Here is a 19,632-nt window from a genome sequence, read left to right on the forward strand (position 1 = left end):
TATTACCTATTCACCGCTTGCAAAGCGTGGATTTTCGTGATTAATGCTGCAAACAACCAAGAGCGATTGATTTATTGACATTGCGAATGCGCCTCGTACTGAAAATTGTAGAAGACTAATTGTCTTTTTAACGAAAATGTAACTAAAAAAACTTGACGTCTAACCGAAATTAAAAGTGAATAGTACAATCGCGATAGAAACATATAGTAGAAGAAATTAAAAGAGTGATGATTAATCAGACTCACAATAATCAATTAACTGATAACTTTGAAGACGTTAAATCAATATTGAGATCGGGTTATTCATTAAGTATATTTGTCAACTATCAATCGCCAGCAAATGTCAATAACTTGTCCGTGGAGGACCAACACACACTTGCGCAGGAAATTTAAATTTCGTTTAGATTTTTTGAGTTTCCCAAGCAACTATTCTAAATAATAATAAGCAAAGATTATAGAGTAGAAAGATGGGAAACGAGGCGACTAAAGCGATTTGAGCGACATCTGTGTGTCACGCGTGTTTTTAAAACGCTAGGACTGGTTAAAATATTAATTTGAGTGCCATTTGCAGAAATATATGACATTTTTCAAGATTTCAGACGTCAATTTTGATCAAAGAGGTTTTGAATGTTTTGATTCTCATTCCGCTTTTTGTTTATCTGGCTCGTTCTAGTTTTTTTTTAGTTTAGATTTTTGGAGTTTTTTGTCTTATTTCTTGGTGAAAACATCAAAATATTGTTCAAAAATTATTGAATGGTGAAGAACGGTGGATCAAATAATAAAATGTATTTTACGTGATTAAGTTTTTCACTCAACTAAGGAAAATGGAAGCGTAAGTATTAAAAGTCGTAACATGTGAATCGGTCATTCATTGATTCTTATTTTCAGTGCTACGAAGTTGATAAAATTCTCAGCGCTTGAAGACAATTACTTCAGCAAACACTGCTAACTACACCATGTGCAATGAACATTTTACTGCAGGTCAATTGAGAACTGTTCATCGACGTAAATTGTCGTATGCAGAAAGCATCCCTTGCATGAACGGCCTATTAAGTGAAAATGATGATCTTTATAGGTCCATTCAATGATTCTCAATTGCTACTCTTTCAATATATTCAGAAATGCAGAGGTTTTATTGATTTCCATTTGGGAATCAAGTGACTGTCAAATTGTTGTTTAGAAAGTCAAAGTTTCATGAAACCTGCTGTGAGTGTTTTGTTCATTCATTAATCAATTTGTATGTTGTGTCATGAAGAGACCATATCATAAGGAAATCATAAAAAAAGCACCAAGAAACTAAACTGACATACAGGTCTTGCGTATGTCTGCAAATTTTTTTTTTAAGTGTGGTTCTGAAAATTCTTCAAATAATACCGACATATGTAAGTAACTGGAATATGTATGCTATGATGGTTTATTGAATATTGGTTCATATTAATTTCTGATATATGTATATTTTACAAATTCAACTAAGTTCATCAATTCAGAACAACCTATTGTACCGAAACAACACCTTCGACGTATAGCAGATCACCATATACCTTAGTGTCCTAGGAAAAGCTTCATTTATTGCCCACTATTTCAATTTCTGTAAATTTTTCATGAATTGCAAATAAACATATAGCACATCCAACAGCGTTTTTCGTTAATATCAATTGATTCCAAACAATATTTAGATGAAAACTAACATCCTGATCACAAAGCAAAACCATACTTTTGTTTTATCGCTCAGGATGTTTGTTTTCTGATAGAAACAAAGTCAATATTGGAATGCAATACGAGAAATAGAATTCGAATTTCGCGCCCCTCAATCAAAAAACAGAAAACTGTTATCAAAAAGTTTTCCTGTATTGACAGTGCGTTTTTAGCGCCATCTCATTGTCACGCGTGTTTTCACTGGCCAAAATGTAGTCGGTTTTTAGTACTAGCGATATGAGGGCGTTTCCTATCTTTCTACTCTATAATCTTTGATAATAAGGTTTTAAAGAAAAAATGAATGAAATCGGTCCAGCAGTTTTTACGTGCTGCGATGACAATGCAAAACAGAGCTCCTTTTTCATTCATTAAATAAGATTACGAAACCTTTCCTGTATTCTTATACCTTCTTAGGTAGCAACCAAAGATTAGAAAGATGGAATACGAAGAGACTAAAGTGATGTGGGCGCCATCTGTGCTTCAAATGTGTTTCTGAGACCCTAAGACTGGTTAAAATATTAATTCGAGGGCCATTTGCAAAAATACATGAAATTTTGTGATTTCAGATGGCCATTCTGATTAAAGAGGTTTTGAATGTTTTGATTCTCGTACCACGTTTTGTTTATCTAGCTGATTATTGAATTTTTTTGTCTAGTTTCTTGGTGAAAACCTCGAAATATTTTTCGAAAATTATCGACTGAATCACATGTATTATAACATTGATTGATTGATTGATTGATTTTTATTTTCAGTGTTCCAAAGTGGATAAAATTTTCAGGGCGTGAAGGCCTGCAAACACTACTGATTATACCATGTGCAGTGAACATTTTACTGCAAGTCATTGAAAACTGTTCATCCATGTAAATTGTAGTATGCAGGAAGCATCCCAAAAGGCATCCCTCGCACGAAAGGCCCATTTAGGGGAAATTATGACCTTTATAGGTCCATTCAATGATTCTGAAATACTACTCCCTCAATATATTCAAAAATGCAAAGGTTTTATTGATTTCGATTTGGGAATCGAATGACTGTCAAAGTGTTGTTTGGAAAGCAAAAGTTTTATGAAACCTGTGAGTGTTTTGTTCATTCATTAATCAATGAAGAGACCATATCATAAAGAAACCATACTGACGGGCTAACATACAGGTCTTGTATACCTCTGTAAGGTTTTTTTACTTGTTCTGAAAATGGTATATTGAATATTTGTTCATACATAGTAATTTCTTATATACATTGTACAAATTTAATTAAATTTAATGATTCAAAACAACGTATTGCACAGAAATAACACCTTAGACGTATAGCAGATCACCATATAATTTTGTGTCCTAGTCAAAGCTAAGAAACTAACATCCTGGTTACAGAACAAAACCATACTTTTGTTTTTTCGCTCAGGATGTTTGTTTTCTGGTCTCAACAAAGTCGATATTAAAACTCAATTTAAGAAATAGAATCCAAATTTCGCACCCCTCAATTAAAAAACAGTAAACTGTTATTGAACATTTTTTCTGTATTGACAGTACGTTTTCAGCGCCATCTCATCGTCAAATATGTTTTAACTGAGCGAAATGTAGTCAGTTTTTAGTACTAGAAATATGAGGGCGTTTCCTATTTTGCGTTTCCTATTTTTTTCCTCTATAATCTTTGGTATCAACGATATCACTCGGATTTAAATTGAAGAGAATAGGTCGCTAATTTTTATTATTATGGAAGGCCATTGTTTGAAGTTTTGTTCTATCTATATGAAAATATATCAATATCGATGAATTACTGTTGAATTCCATACCCATTATGAAAAAAAATTATGATTCTCATTATAGGTCCAAACCGTTGAATTTTAGCAGCACAAAACTCCCCTAAAAATATTACCCGGAGCAATTTGGACATATTCGATAAAGTACAAACTATTGCCATTTACGCTTCACGCTTCAACCAAATGATAAAATAATAATGGACATTGCTGCCCTCATACAATGGCAATAATTAAACTGGATCATGATGACAGCTAGTTTACAGCTCTTTAATTGAAGGGAACAATTCAATTCGACGCCTATTGCAAAATGCCATGTTACAAGCGTTTCCATGAAACTTACACTTCTGTAAAACTTGCAAACGTTTCTGTACCTAATTTTAAAAACTAATATTGATATAAATTAATATTTATATGTTATATTAAATTATAATATTCTCATAAATTGTGGAGAGGAAACTATTACGCAGAGAGAGCGTAATGTTCATCTTCAATCGTTGCCTCAACTATAACTATATGAACCATTCTTAATTCTCACAAAAAAGAAAGACTGACGTTGGTATTAATTGCCGAATTGTTATTATGGCAAAGGCGATAGAACCACTCTACAGGTATAACATAATTATTCACGCAAGTCAAGGACACAGTAATTCGGCATCATCATAAAAGTAAAGGTAATTTAACCATACCGACGAGAGAAGTAATTAAAGATACAGGATTTCCAGAACAATCCAAATCAGTTTAATCGTTTTTCTCGCATGAATAGGGAATATCTCGTGTTTCCACCAAACGAAATTGAAAAAATAACCCAGTGAAGTACGGGAAGTCACGTTTAATGAGTCGGTTGAACGCTATTAAAATATTCTCCCTTTTCAGATAGATTTTCTCTTTGAAGATGAGAAACGTAGCAAAATTTTCACAAGATATGTGTAGCCCAATTTTTCGAGAAACTTTCTATTTTCAAATCGAGATTGAAAAAAAACTACGGGAGATACTCAAACCCGAGGATCTTGCCTTACAGTTAATGACCTTGTATAAATGACTACTTATACAGGGTGTTTTCAGAGGTAAGGCTTTTTTGCAGAAGGTAGAACGAAATTTCATTGAATTTTACTGTGGGAGGTGACCCCGGCATCGCAAAAACGAAACAAAACATTAACATATGGCTGGAAAATGAATGGTTCAGTACCAAGTTCATTGGATTAGATGCATCAGGTCAATTTTGAGAGAATCATTATTATTCAATTTAGGTGTGCAATTTAGGATGACAAAAAAATGTTGAAAATCGAGGCAGTTTCTTGAAAGTGCTAATGTTAATTATGTCGAAAAAGTGCTATGATGTTTCCCCATTTCATCCCATTTTTACGACGATTGTTGGAATGTTCGCAAAAACGAAACAAAATATAAACATATAGCTGGATAATGAATGGTTCAGTACCAAGTTCATTGGATTAGATGCATCAGGTCAATTTTGAGAGAATCATTATTAATCAATTTAGGTGTGCAATTTAGGATGACAAAAAAATGTAGAAAATCGAGGCAGTTTCTTGAAAGTGCTTGTTAGTTATGTTGAGAAAATGCTATGATGTTTCCCCATTTCATCCCATTTTTACGACGATTGTTGGAATGTTCGCAAAAACGAAACAAAATATAAACATATAGCTGGACAATGAATGGTTCAGTACCAAGTGTATCGGATTATATACATCAGGTCACTTTTGAGAGAATCATAATTGTTGTATCTTGCAATTTAGGGTGAAAAAAATGTAGAAAATCGAGGCAGTTTCTTGAAAGTGCTTATTTTAGTATGTTGAAAAAGTGCTAATATTTGTCCCCATTTCATCCCATTTTTACTACGATTGTTGGAATGTTCGAACAAGAAGATTGTGATGCCCATTGTGAAAAAATTCGTGAATAATTTAGACGAATTTTATTGGTGAGATTTTGAAGTATTATTCTATTTTTTACATTTGTGTCCTAAGTCTCTTCTGTCAGTTGGTATAGAAATGAGCCATTTTATAAAATCGTGTAAGTTAGTGAAAAATAATGGCAACAATTATGCAATCCTAAGTTTCCATTTTCATTACCACGTAAATATCGAACAAGCCAATATCCTAAACGAAACCACATGGTCGAATCAGGAGATAAGTTTTTTCCTTCTGCTTTGAGATAATTCAGCTAACAAACGGTCTAGGGTCGTATTAAGATCTATTTCAGTAATCATTGATTTTTTTCAACTTTTTCATTTTGAAAGTTTTGTATAGGTGATTTTTTTGGTAAAACGCTTCATTTTGACCAGTTCTACATTCTGTTGAAAAAAATCCTCACCATAGAATACACCCTGTATTGGAATAAAGTAAATAAATATTTTATTCAGATAATTTTCATCATTCGCAAATAAAAACCGATTTGTCGCTTTTGTCACTTTTCCTGGGTTTCCTGGGTGAGGTTTTACGTTGGGAAAGATATATTTTTATCATAACAGGTTGCTGTCCACACAAAAATTGACAACCCTAAAATTTTTGGAAAAAATCAGTTATGTGAGTTGTTAAAAAGGCTGGAGTATCTTAGTTGGGACACCCTGTGTAATAATATCAAGAGCATCGACAAGAAATATCTCCCACGTAAAAAAGTACATACGCAGCAGAGTATCTTCTATTGTCGTCATCAATAGGTGATCAACAGTGTGAAACTGACTAACGATAAACTACAACAAAAACCACCGGAACTAGAAAACGAATCAAGGATGTTCGAATAGTGGTCATTATGAATGAGAATAGACGTAATTGTTGTTATTTAATCGAAAAGTGATGTATTAAATCCGCGTAGATTTCACCGAAGAACCAATGGGCATGAAATAGAAATGAATATTCAGAAGGAATAATCTGATGAGCGATTTTTCGGAACGAATCATTGAATGTTGGCAATCAAAAACGTTTTAAATGGTTAACCATTTCAATAGGCAGTCATTGAATCTTTCATAAAGCCGAACAAAAATGATTGAAGAAAGTGTTGGCTCTACATCGTATAAATTCCGAAAATGTTTGCTGGGTCAGGAAACAGGGTAATGAATATGATGCGAAGAAACTTGGTACGCACAGCTGGAGAGAAAATAATTATTATTCAATTACTAGATTTCGTAAAGAGCATCTCTGGTGCCCTAAAAATTTCATTCGTTCACGAATTTGAAACGTGGACCTCTTAATTCCAAAAGTTCGATGAAAATTCTTCATTTTTCACCATTCATTCGAATGAAAGTTCAGTCCGCATTGATTGAATGAATACTTTTGTATTCACTTGTGGACCTATTTCAACAAAAGTTATAAAATGGATGGCAAATTTGGGGGAATATCTAGCAAAATAATAAAAAAAGATTTTACCAGAAAATTCAGACAAAGAGAAGATTAAAAAGTATAAAATAACAAATAACATGAACGATGAATTAAATTATTCCCACACGAAAAAGAAACTTGTAATTCTAACATATTTCATTTGTTTTTGATTGCAGAAATATGCCTTCATAGAGTGAGTAAAATGTAATACACAGAATTCATATCATCGGTATTTGCTTTTTTGTAGAAAAATCAATCCATCAAAATCAAAAATCAATTTTTGTTTTAATCATGCACTCTCTGACAGAAGTGGAGGGTAGGTAAGTTTTTTAATGGCAACCCTAACTTTTTGTTCCAGAAACGGATAGACCTTTTGTAGCTGAGGGTGACTTGTGATTTGGTCATTGATGGGTTTCAACCTTCTTTTTATGAGAGGGTGGAAATGGGTAACCTTATTGAATTAACATTTTCACTTTCTTATGTATTTTGAGGTCAATGACATATTCTTTAGGCGTGATTCCGAAGTGGTATAGAAAATATGCCTTTTTAGTTGAGTAACAAAGAACGTTTTCATTACATATTCTCTTTTTTTGTAATTGTGATCCTAACCAACATTTTAGGCTTAAAATGAATTTTAAAACTGTTCAATTTCGGCCTAAAATGTTTTTATAAAAATTTAGACTGCCCACTAGGGTATACAGGATGATTCTTTAGACTCCTACAAATATTTTAGCATTAGATTCTTGAGGGCAAAAGAAACACTTTTCTCTTATACCATTTTTTCAGATTCGGCCATGATAAAAAGATATTAAGGTACTAAGTTTTTATAAGGAGCTGTGCCACCCCTGGAGAAACAAAATTACCTTCAGAATAACTAGCTGAATCTGCGACACTACACATCTGCCCCAGGTAGAACGGTGTTGTCTCGAAGACGTCTTCATTAGGTCTTTATTGGTCTTCGACGTCACTCGGACGTACAATAACGTCTCCGAGACGTCAATTCAAGTGGGCTAGTAAGACGTCACACAAAAGACGTCTGAATAACGTTATTCTTAGACCACTCTGAGACTTTAGACTTATAATTTTTTGAAGGTTCGATATATATCGGACAGTTTGAATATAGATATATAGATATGAAACGGAGGATAACGTCCGTTAAATTATAAATCGTTATATTCATATCCTTTAGATTCAAGGAAAATGAAATTATTTGCAGTCAAAAGCCTGAAAAAAATATGACTAGCTATCCTGTTCCATTTATCCTATGTAAATGCATGTGTCAACGCATTGATTATATAATTGATCTTTTGCTTCATTTCCGTTAATACATAGTCTTGAACATAACTTTTTCTGACATACTTTTTCATGATACTCAATACCAATAATACCAACATCTTACACAGCCTCGACGGCCGTAATGGCAGCGCACTCGGCTAGGATGCCGGAGGTAGCGGGTTCGAATCCCGCCGATATCATAGATGTTTGTGGTTGTCTTGTACCTAGAATTTCAAATAATGTATGCTGATATGCTCGAACACAAGGCCAGGGGGAAGAAAAAAAACAATGTTGGTTTATGTTTCATTTTTATCCATGAAATTCTAAAATTTTCTGAAAAATACTAACGTCCTCAGTACGTAAGAAAGACGTACGCAAGACGTAAAAGTACCGAATAATCGTCTTCCAAATTCGTCTTCAAGACGTCACCGTAAGACGTCTTCAGGCTGTGACATATTAACGTCACCATAAGGTTTCACTGACGTCACCAAGTTGGTCACCATACGTCCGAACATGACCAACCAAAGACGTCTTGAAGACTAAAATTTCTACCTGGGTGTGGATCTTTTAAACAGAGTTGTATTCAGCTAAAGTACCCAATTTTTCAGATTTCACAGATACCTTTCAATTTTTGACATCAAATTACTCGAAAACAGTGCATTATACGAGAAAATTAAGAATACTTCTATTTTACAGACGAATATTCATAGGATATCGTCCAACTCAGTTTCTAGAGATGAGTTCTTTGAATTTTTGGTATTTTTATGGTACGTAATGGTCATAATAAAAAAACTGGTAGACGTGGGTGACATCTTGTATTCGAAAAATATTAATTGAATAAATGAAAAACTATATTCCGAAATTCATATGATTCGATAAAACCGTTTGTGAGGGAACTAAAAATAACATTTATTAATGGTTTTTCAACAGCCTGTATCTTTCAAACATCCGATTCGGAAAAAAAAATGGTGAAGAAAAAAGTGTTCCTTTTGTCCTCAAGAACCTACTATTAAAATATTTGTACGAGTCAAAGACTCGCCCTGTATAACAGACAAAAAAGTTCAAGGATTGCCATTTCAAAAAATGGACTTATTGCCATTTTTCAAAGGTGATTTTCGAAAAATCGCAGTGTCTTTCGGGCCACCTGTAGAGTGATCTGAAGAACTGTAAAAGAATTGAAAACTGTTCAGGAATTCAATAAAAAAATCATAAATCCATTTCAAACAGTTTTTTTGATAAGATCCCTGTTAAAAACGAGGTTAAAACCATCATAACGATTAAATTTGTCGGGAAAATTGGCCTACATAAAAAAAATAGAAAGATAAATAATGAAAATTGTGGTATTTCGAAATCAGACTTTCAGGTAGATTCAGAATATGATATCATTCTTCTAATCCAAAATTTCTAAGAGTTCTAGAGCACTATTGACTCACCCTGTACATCCGGATTATTCATCAAGGATTCTACCGATGTCTAATCTGATATGTAATTGACTGCTTTAATTGCATCGTGTACCTAAAGAACAAAGTTATGTTCGGGCAAGCACTTACCTGGTTTTCAGTTATTTACAGTTTGTTTAGAAAGTGGAAGCGAACGCATTCCCATAAAAATGTCATTATTCGTTGTAGGAGATAGACGAAATTCATAACAATGAATATATTATGGAGATGTTAGGGAATGCATTGAAGTTGAAGCGGAAATCTTGATTTACGGTTGAGCTAAACCAATTCAAAATATGAACTCTGAGAAGTCATTTTAAAACCAAATACATGGTGTTTTTCAAGCAGAGGCTTTTTTTTCAACAGAAGGTACAACTGGTCAAAATGAAGAGCATCACCAAAAATAGCCTATACGAAACTTTTTAAATAACAAAGTTGAAAAAAAATTTAATACGAATACTGAAATAGATCTCAATACGACCCTAGACCGTTTGTTAGCTGAATTATCGCAGAGCAGTGGGTAAAAAATCATCTCCTGATTCGTTTAGGATATTGGCTCGTTCGATATTTACGAGATAATGAAAATGGAAACTCATTATTTTTTAGTAGGGGAGACTGGGGAGGGTTGATACGTTTTTTGGAATTTTTATTCTGGAAACTGAATTATATGAAGAAACAGGACTTTTCTTATATTATATTATTCTTCAATTAATCGTTCAACAAAATAAATAAAGAAGTCTCAAAACATAACCATTTTATTCTATACAGAACGTTGAACACAAAAACATGCAAACTGTCTCAAGCCTCCCCACATATGGGAGGATTGATACGATGTACTGGGAGAGTAATCGAGAGGATTATTAAGCTCAGTAGGTAGGTCAGCAATGATACTGGCTTGCTTTGGTCACATAGGTGTAGAAAAATCATGAAATGGTCGGTTAGTCACTTCCGCACAAGAAAAGTCGACCTCGTTAAATACATGGGGATTGTACGGATAAATTCCAGTTGTTAAAAATCCCTTTGATATGTTGGATGGTGAAAACGCCTTCATGTAGGCCTATCCAACTAGCTACGGAATATTTTTTTGAAGATGATTCATGTATCAGGCCTCCCCACGACAAATGTCTCAAACCTCCCCGAAAGCAATTTTCAAAGGGATTTATGTTTTCATCTTATACTCATATATTTTGAAAGGCGAATAAAACTGTAAATTGAGTAGTTTTATGCATATTTCCCAGTGAAATGTTTGTTTATGCCGAAGAATTAATGCATGATCATAAAACCCTTAGGTAACTTGAGTAAAAACTTACAATTTCTCACCTCGAAACACTCTTCGTTGAATATTTCACAAACAAACTACTGTAAGCCTTACAGATTAACGTCACGCAATGCCCTCTGCCAAAGAATAGTGTTCACTAGTATAAAACTTTTGAAAACTGCTACAGATCGCGGATATAAGCCTGTATCAAGCCTCCCCATGTATCAATGCTCCCTAGTCTCCCCTAACTTACACGACTTTATGAAACGGCTCATCCAACTGACAGAAAAGACTTAGGACACAAGTGTAAAAAATAGAATACTTCAAAATCTCACCAATAAAATTCGTCTAAATTATTCACGAATTTTTTCACAATGGGCATCACAATCTTCTTGTTCGAACATTCCAACAATCGTAGTTAAAATAGCATACTATTATACTAAAATAAGCACTTTCAAGAAACTGCCTCGATTTGCTACATTTTTTCCACCCTAAATTGCAAGATATAACAATTATGATTCTCTCAAAAGTGACCCGATGTAACTAATCTGATGAACTTGGTACTGAACCATTCATTGTCCAGCTATATGTTCATATTTTGTTTCCTTTTTGCTATGCCGGAGTCACCTTTTTGTCGAACTTCTAGGGGTTGTATCAAAGACATCTTGGATATTTTATATAGACAATTTTTATATATTTTATTTTGATAAGTTCTACTTTCTGTCAAAAAAAAGCCTCACCTTTGAAAACACCCAGTATTTTCGAATATAATCACCAGTCTTTCGTTGTATTTTTTTGGGTCAATTGTTTTTAAATCTGAAGTGTGAAAATTTCTGGATGTTCAAATCCGAAATCAGTAATTTCAACCCAGGTTTTCCGTAACCTACTGCAACAAGAAAGTCTATGAAAACCATGAAAATGTTTAAATACTTCATCATTTCATCAATAGAATTTCCTGTGCGTACTGAGCTGAGCATGAAATCGAGTTTCGTGGAAATCTATCACTAAAACTTTTAAGCATGAAAATAAAACGTTTCAATAGAAATCTAAAAACAGGCTTCTCTGGGGCTCCCATGGCCGTGGATACAATATACGGAGACATCTGGTCTAAATTATTATTCAGCAGTCACGAATTCTCAACGACCAACAACAACCCAGTCTCCCGCAAGCTCTTGTGACATTGTTCTTGACGGCAGGTTAAAATTTCTAGCCCAAATTTCTAGACTTATCGAATGGAATTGGTGCGGGATTTGTTTAACTGAAAGTTGAAACAAGAAAAAATTCGTTTCGGCTAGAACTCTCGCCACTTTTGAAGACCATTTTATAGCAATAACCTTTTTCTATTGTATACGTCAGGACGGTTTGAAAAGAAACCTAGATCCGAGCCTAGATCAAATTAACTTTTACTATTTTCATCCATACAAAATAAATTGATAATTTCATTAACATACTTCTATTAAATCATCACTTTCAAAGTGATCCTCAGTTAGTTTGTAAGATGATTAAATTTGTATGCTTCCTTAGGCCTGTGGCCCGAATCGGTTAACAAGGTATCTGTGTTTTTGTTTTATATTGCAAACAAAAATGATAGTGCCCATTGTGGCTGTTTCAAAGCAGAAAACATATAGTTTGATCATAAGAATTTCATATTCATAAAAAGTGCGACCACCATCCAAGAAATGAATTCACCCAACGCTGCTTGGCTTCAAAAAATATATTTCGGTAATACACTGCGCAAAAAAATTAACGCACATTCTGAAAATCTCAATTTTAATGAAAGTTAACTCTACATTGACTTTATAACTTATTTTTTATGTTCTCTCGGGAAGGTTTTGAATGAAACAAGACACATTAAATGGAAGAAAAATTCAGGATTTCACCGAATCTTATGTGAAAGAAGAATGAACAATTTTCAAAATACTGAAATGCTGATAAGTGATTTAATACTTGGTATTTCCACCCCTTACGTTAATTACAGCTCGGCAACGACGGTTCATATTCAAAATGAGTGATCTTAAAATGTTCTGATCTAATCCTTTCCAGATTTCTGCGAGTTGGATTCCTAAGTCATTAAGAGTAGCTGGATGATTTTCTGAACTTCTCAGCCTTCTATTGAGGTTGTCCTAAACCTGCTCAATCGGATTGAGATCTGGACTTCTTGCTGGCCATTCCATTCGAGAGACTTCAACCTCTTCAAGGTACCTACTCAGGAACGATGCGCGCACGATGGGGTCTGGCATTATCATCCATAAAAATGAAATTTACACCAATGTATGGGGCAAATGGCACTACATGCTCTTCAAGAATGTTCTTTATATACTTATCAGCATTATTAGCTCCATTATCAACGACCACTAGGTCTGTGCGAGCAGTCAAAGATATTCCACCCCATACCATGATCGATCCTCCCCCGAAACCAGTAGTATTCAGGAAATTGCACTGAGCATATCTTTCATGTGGACGTCTGTATACAAGGGAACGTCGATCACAATGATAGAGGCAGAATCTAGACTCATCTGTGAAGAGAACTCTTTTCTCTCGCAAAATCCAAATGCGCCCTTCGATGGGCGCGACACGAGGCCTTAAATCATATTCTCTGAGGCGATTTCTTATTGTCTGAGTGCTAATTTGCACCTCATGAGTTTGCTCAAGCTGAATTTGAAGGAGGCGAGCGGTTGCAAACCGTTGTCTCAACGAAGAAACTCTCATGTAACGTTCTTGAATGGCAGTTGTTACCCGTGGTCTACCCTGTCCTGGTCTTCGGACATTCATACCTGTCTCCCTGAATCGCTGCAACCTTCTGGACACACTTGTATGGGAAACTCCGAACCTTTCTGCAATTCTCGTGTATGTCCACCCTTCTTCTCGCAAAACTACCGCTTGGGCACATTCCTCTTGGGTCGAATTGCGTGTTTCGCGTTGCATAGCGATCTAGTGTAGAAAATCAAACGAAAGAAAAACTATTGATCACTAGAATTGATCGAGAACAACTGATTTTAGAATGGAGCCATTACATTCAAAATCTGATAATATCTTTTTTTTTTATTCCTGCTGGGAAAAAAAATCTGTATTGAAGAAAACCGTTGAAAGTGGATAACATATGAATGCATAATTCTGATAAAAATAATTATCATTGAGAACACCTTCAGTTGTAGAATAAATTTGAGATTTCCATAATGTGCGTTAATTTTTTTGCGCAGTGTATTTCCAGGAATACCGATCCGATCTGGTTTGGAAGGCTTTCTCATGAATTTCGCTCAAGTGTGCATTCCGATTGAATAAGAATGTACAGCAAACTTTTGTATTTAATGTGTATCAGTATTCAAAGATCGTATCACATTGCACCATGTTTGATATAAAAAAGATGGAGTGATTGCCTATAAAAAGCATATGATAATTTTTCAGATCCAACATACAGGGTTTGAGTTCCTGTCACTGAACTATTACAGAGTGCGTTTCTTAATTACTCTCCATAGTAATAGACAAAACCCCAAACAAAAGATGAGCACATCACTTTCTCAAATTACTTCCACACACGCATATGTTGTAGAAGAAATTTCATTCATTATGAACCGGGCATTTGACATCATGTGAAATAGTGGACCATATGGTAACCTTCCCTATACAATTTTTTGTTCTGAAAATTTCTATCTAGTCTAGGATTATATATCTAAAACTTATCTGATAATTATTTATGGATGATAAACTGGGTCCAAAAATTTTACGGGGTAAACTTTTTCAGTCCAACATTACTCGGGCGAATTTATTGATAAATCGTCAAGAACATTAATGAAAAAAATCGTCAACATATTTTACAGCAATAACGATACAAAATTGGGCGTAAAAAAATTATTATCCAGTTTCTTGTAGTTCACGTTTTGAAAACATAGATCTCGAAAAATGCATCAAAAGTCTAATCTTCTTACGAGAGCATGGATAAATTTCGAGAAAATTTCAGCCTATCTGACTAAGATGTAGAATAATATTTCCGAGAATTTAAAACAATATATTTTATGGCCAGGTTAATACTCACTTCATATACTACAAACTGGATTAGTACAGCTTAATTAGTTATGGAATATTATGTACTCTATAGCATGGTCTTATAAAGTTTATTTAAAAGTCAAAAACATTTTCACAAGCCTGGCTAACGCAAGTACTATACAGGGTCTCCCATGTTCCATACAGCCCATATCTTGGCTCTCAGACAAGGTAGAAAGTTCAAACAAAGAGTATTTTAAATGGCATCAGGAACACTACCAGAACCTGACATTAAAATTTTGTTTCTAATTACGACCCCTAAAAAAACTACCCCCCAGATATTTTTTTCAATTGCACCTTTATAATTTTTTCACTTTAAACGATTTCCTAGTAAAAGAAAAATTTAAATCGTATCCTTCAATCTAGACGATCCCTCAATAAAAGAAAAACTATGTTCAATCGATTAAATAAAATAAGGTTAACATATTTTTTCTTTTATTGCAGAATCGTTTAGAGTGAACAAGTTAAATTTTGTTCTATACTGGGGAATCGTTTAGAGTGAAACAATTATTAAGGTGCAAGGAAAAAAATTAGGGGCAACCTTTGATTGTTGGTAATTAGAAACAAAATTTTAACGACGGATTTTGGTAGAGTTTTTGATGCCATTTGAAATATTTTTTATTTTATCTACCCTGTCTGAGAGCCGAGATATCGACTATATGAAACCTCTTGGGACACCCTGTATATCCACCTCATATGTGTGAACTTTTTTTCTTTACATTCTGAATTGGAACGGCTTGAGTAAGAAATCAACTATCCTTCCCATGGAAGGGCGTGCATAACAAATTTTTTACCCATGAAAAGTTGCCTAGTTCAAAATAAAAATTGAACTCTTCGAGCATTTTTCTACAAAGCAGTAAATACAGAAGAGTTTAGAGCATTACTTTTACCCAGCTTTTTACTCACTCTCTGTGTATAACATCTCATAAAAAAGCGTAGACAGTGATTGGATGGATTTTTTTTTACGTTCACATGTCTTCAAACATAAAAATCATTTTATGGAAGTTTTATAGGTAACGTTTTCGTGGTCGATTCTAGAACTTCATTGTCTATTTCCCTCATCAATAGTTCTCTTATCGAAGACTGAATCACTTCGTCCAAATCGTGAAGGTTGAAATGCTCACTGAAAGCTCTATTTCCTTACATATTTAACTTCAACTATCATTGACTTACGAATTCTTCAAGTTGAGAGACAATAATGAATGACTGGTCATCTTAAATATTTCAAAGAATGAATCATAACTTGATTGGGAGACTCTTGGCACAGTCCTATTATGGGATTTAATTTAAGTCGATCAACGTGCAGTGGAATCGAAATGAAATATTCATAAATCTGCTCTCGCATCATGAAAAATATATGCATAATTGAATACTTCCGAGAATACTTCCTCATGATTTGATGAAGTTGCTATGTTCTGTCAAATATAGGAAATTCATAGCACCAAAACGGATTCGAATTCTAGGAGTAGTGAGGAAACTAAACGAAATAGGCTCTTAGGAGTGGCCACCGAAATTTTTTTTATTTCATCTTTTTTTTTTAAACTCGAAAATGGTATTGTGGCAGAAACAAAATGTCCGAACTAAAACAATCTTTTAGGGCTGTCGTTGCACAACTGATATACAGGGTGTATTTGAAGATGAGGCTTTTTTTTTCAACAGAAGGTATAACTGGTCGAAATGGAGCGTTTCACCGAAAATCACATATACAAAACTTTCAAAATGAAAAAGTTGAAAAAAATATTGAAAATGATTACTGAAATAGATCCTAATACGACCCTAGACCGTTGGTTAACTGAATTATAGCAAAGCAGTAAGTATCTCCTGATTCGACCGTGTGGTTTCGTTTAGGATATTGTCTCGTTCGATATTTACGTGGTAATGAAAATGTAAACTTAGGATTGCCGAATTTTTCTCATTATTTCTTAGTAACTTACACGATTTTATGAAATGGCTCTTTTCGATACGAACTTACAGAAGAGGCTTAGGACACAAGTTTAAAAAACGGAATAATACTTCAAAATCTCACCAATAAAATTCGTCTAAATTATTCACGAATTTTTTCACAATGGGCATCACAATCTTCTTGTTCGAACATTCCAACAGTCCTCTTAAAAATGGGGAAACATCATAGCACTTTTTCAACATATCAACAATTATGATGATATTTTATATAGACAATTTTTGGTTAAACGACCTGTTTTGATGAGTTCTACTTTCTGTCAAAAAAAAAGCCTCACCTTTGAAATCACCCTGTATAGAAGAGAATGTTACTTTTCAACTTTTTTTCAACTGATCCAGAAAATATAGATTTCGACATTTGAAAGATAAATCTGAATTAAAATAGGTATCGTAGGGAATTGGACCAGTGATTCAAGTCACCAAATGTCAGTCGAAGGTTGACATTCCGTGACTTGTTCACATGCGTTGAAAAAGAACATTTTAATTCCTCAGAAATCTAATATTCCAATCTTGATCCCAAACTGCTTTCAATTTTCTAAGATTCACCATCATAATCTTAAAAAAAAGAAAAAAATTTAAAAGGAATCAACGATTCCGAAACGTCAACAAACTTATAAAAACTTGAATCACTGGTCTAATTCCCTACTATACCTATTTTAATTACAAAACATGGACGCGAACACAATACAATAAATCTGAATAATCTGAGGACTATGCTGATTATCTTGAAACTGCATCTGCCATCTTGAAGGGTTATTGGAAGTCGACGAGCCCACAAAATTTCATTAAAATCGTACCACTCATGCTCACGTTATAGATGTCGGAGATTAAGGCCAAAAAACATACATTAATCACCCTGTATCTCGGAAACTAATAGCCTAAAGTACAAAACAAGCAATTTTCCTAAAAAGCCTAAATGAGCTGCATACACCACTAGCCTATAGCCAACCACTCGTGAAACACCCTGTATATTGGTTAACTATTTCTGTTTACAATGAAAGTACCTCGGGAAGTACTCAGTTGAAACACATGCAGAACCATGCTCACATTGAAAAGATCTTTGAAATAATTGGCCATATACAAGAAGTTGTAAATGCTTTTACTTCAGTTTATTGAAAGGAATTTATACATTTTATAAGCAACTGACAAAGACAGTATGTATTATAGTAAGAGCAAATACCGTGGCAAATACTCTTCTTTATGCATAAGACCCAATGTGGCACTTGACCCACATCCACATCTTTTTTTGACTTCAACAGGTAGATTTTAGTAAGGGATGAATTTGGTAAAGCGCAATCCCCAGTGGTGGATCCGAAGGGTTTTGAAAAAATCTATTGTGTGCATAGTTTTTTTGGTGGCATGCTTTGATTGGGGGCGCTGGACAATATAATATGTCTTATTTCTAACACATCAACTATTTATTTTACTTCTCTCCACTGATTGATGCTGATTCAAATTAGTTTTTCAGTAATTTGAGGTTTACATTTACAATCAGTAGGTACCTATATGAATCAGTGAAAATTAAATACATGTTTTTTGAACGTGCATTCGAAGTTAATTAAAGTTACGTCAAGTTAAGATAGTGGGAAAAATCTTTCGAACAAAAGCAGCGGTCATCATATAATATATTAGATGTTGTGTTACTTGAGGAGAGCACTGAAGAAATACAAGCGATTTTCCATGCAATTAACAAAAAAATCCTAATGCTTTCAAGCAGAAAATGTTTTAAAATTCAGACCACCTCCAGTAAATATTTTATGGAAAGTCCGAGGAAAAATCAAACAAATAATCATCGTACAAATTATTGAGATGAGATTAGTGAACATTACAAACTTATTCAATTAATAGATCATACTAAATCTCAAATCATATAAGTAGACTGACTTAATCCCAGTATGATACGGTTAGACCACCGGCAAATATTCGCCAATATTCTTAAAATAAAAAATATTTTTTTTGCTTCAAAACTCACATATTAAAGTGAAAGGAAACCTCTTTATCAAACGTGTAACTGATGAAACCAATCATTCACTTAACACATAATATTCCTATATTAAATCACGCTCACTCTCAAAAACCAACTAGAACACGCAAACTTTCAAATCACGACAAGTTCCGACAAATCCAGTGTCAATACCATAAATTGACGAGACGGTTCCTCGAACCGAGACTGACGACGACCGAGAGAGACTGAAGACTGAACCGAACCAAACAAACCGATAGTGGGGAACCCGACCGAACCGATCGACTATTATTTGGACAAGATGAGATAATGGAAGTTGGAAATGCTGCTCTTCGTATCTGAGGTGTTCCGAGCAATTTGAATTGATGAATCATAAATTTATTTGTTCAGCCTAATCTATCCTGAACTAGTCAAGTGTCGTCAACATAAGGTATAATAGTAGTTGGAGGGCCAACGATGCTAAATTGGGATTAACTCGAGCGTTGTGGAGACCTAGTGGAGTCTGAAGATTAGATAGTAGAAAGAAAAAAAGGTTCTATGATGAATGCACTTTCAGCGATGGGGAAAGCGTCTGCAGGTTCTCAAAGATGTAAAAAAAATCATCAGGTGTACATACTCCAGCGTGTCAGATTCAGATACTATAAAGAGTGTTCCAAACTTAGTCGACACCATTGCCAACTCCGATATTATTGATCCTACGAATTCGGTTAAATGGGCAAACTAGTAGCATTTTTAATGGCCTTCTCGATGCCAAAAACAAAAAACAAATTGACAGTCACGTTCTCAAAATATTTCATAAAATGATATTTTTTTAATTGAACACCCTATATTTTATAATGCATTTCGATTCGTTATAAGATTCTCAACAACAAATCTCATATCACCATTCTTAATGAAGTTGAAAATGGGCGACTTATGTGG

At 34.2% G+C, this 19,632-nt stretch overlaps 1 protein-coding gene across 2 annotated transcripts in view; it reads right to left on the bottom strand.

The window, feature by feature from the left end:
* Positions 1–19,632, bottom strand: part of LOC123310788 (tyrosine-protein kinase Src64B) — a 122,247-nt gene that overhangs the window by 47,705 nt on the left and 54,910 nt on the right. Inside the window, exon 1 of one of the 2 annotated variants that reach the window (XM_044894457.1) lies at positions 18,721–18,951. The exons of the other annotated variant lie outside the window; for it this stretch is intronic. The gene's annotated coding sequence lies outside the window, so the exon portion shown is untranslated. Of the gene's footprint in view, positions 1–18,720; positions 18,952–19,632 lie in introns of those variants that run through there. 2 annotated transcript variants of the gene reach the window in all.

This window comes from Coccinella septempunctata, chromosome 1 (genome assembly GCF_907165205.1).
Source record: "Coccinella septempunctata chromosome 1, icCocSept1.1, whole genome shotgun sequence".
In the NCBI taxonomy this organism is placed as follows: domain Eukaryota; kingdom Metazoa; phylum Arthropoda; class Insecta; order Coleoptera; family Coccinellidae; genus Coccinella; species Coccinella septempunctata.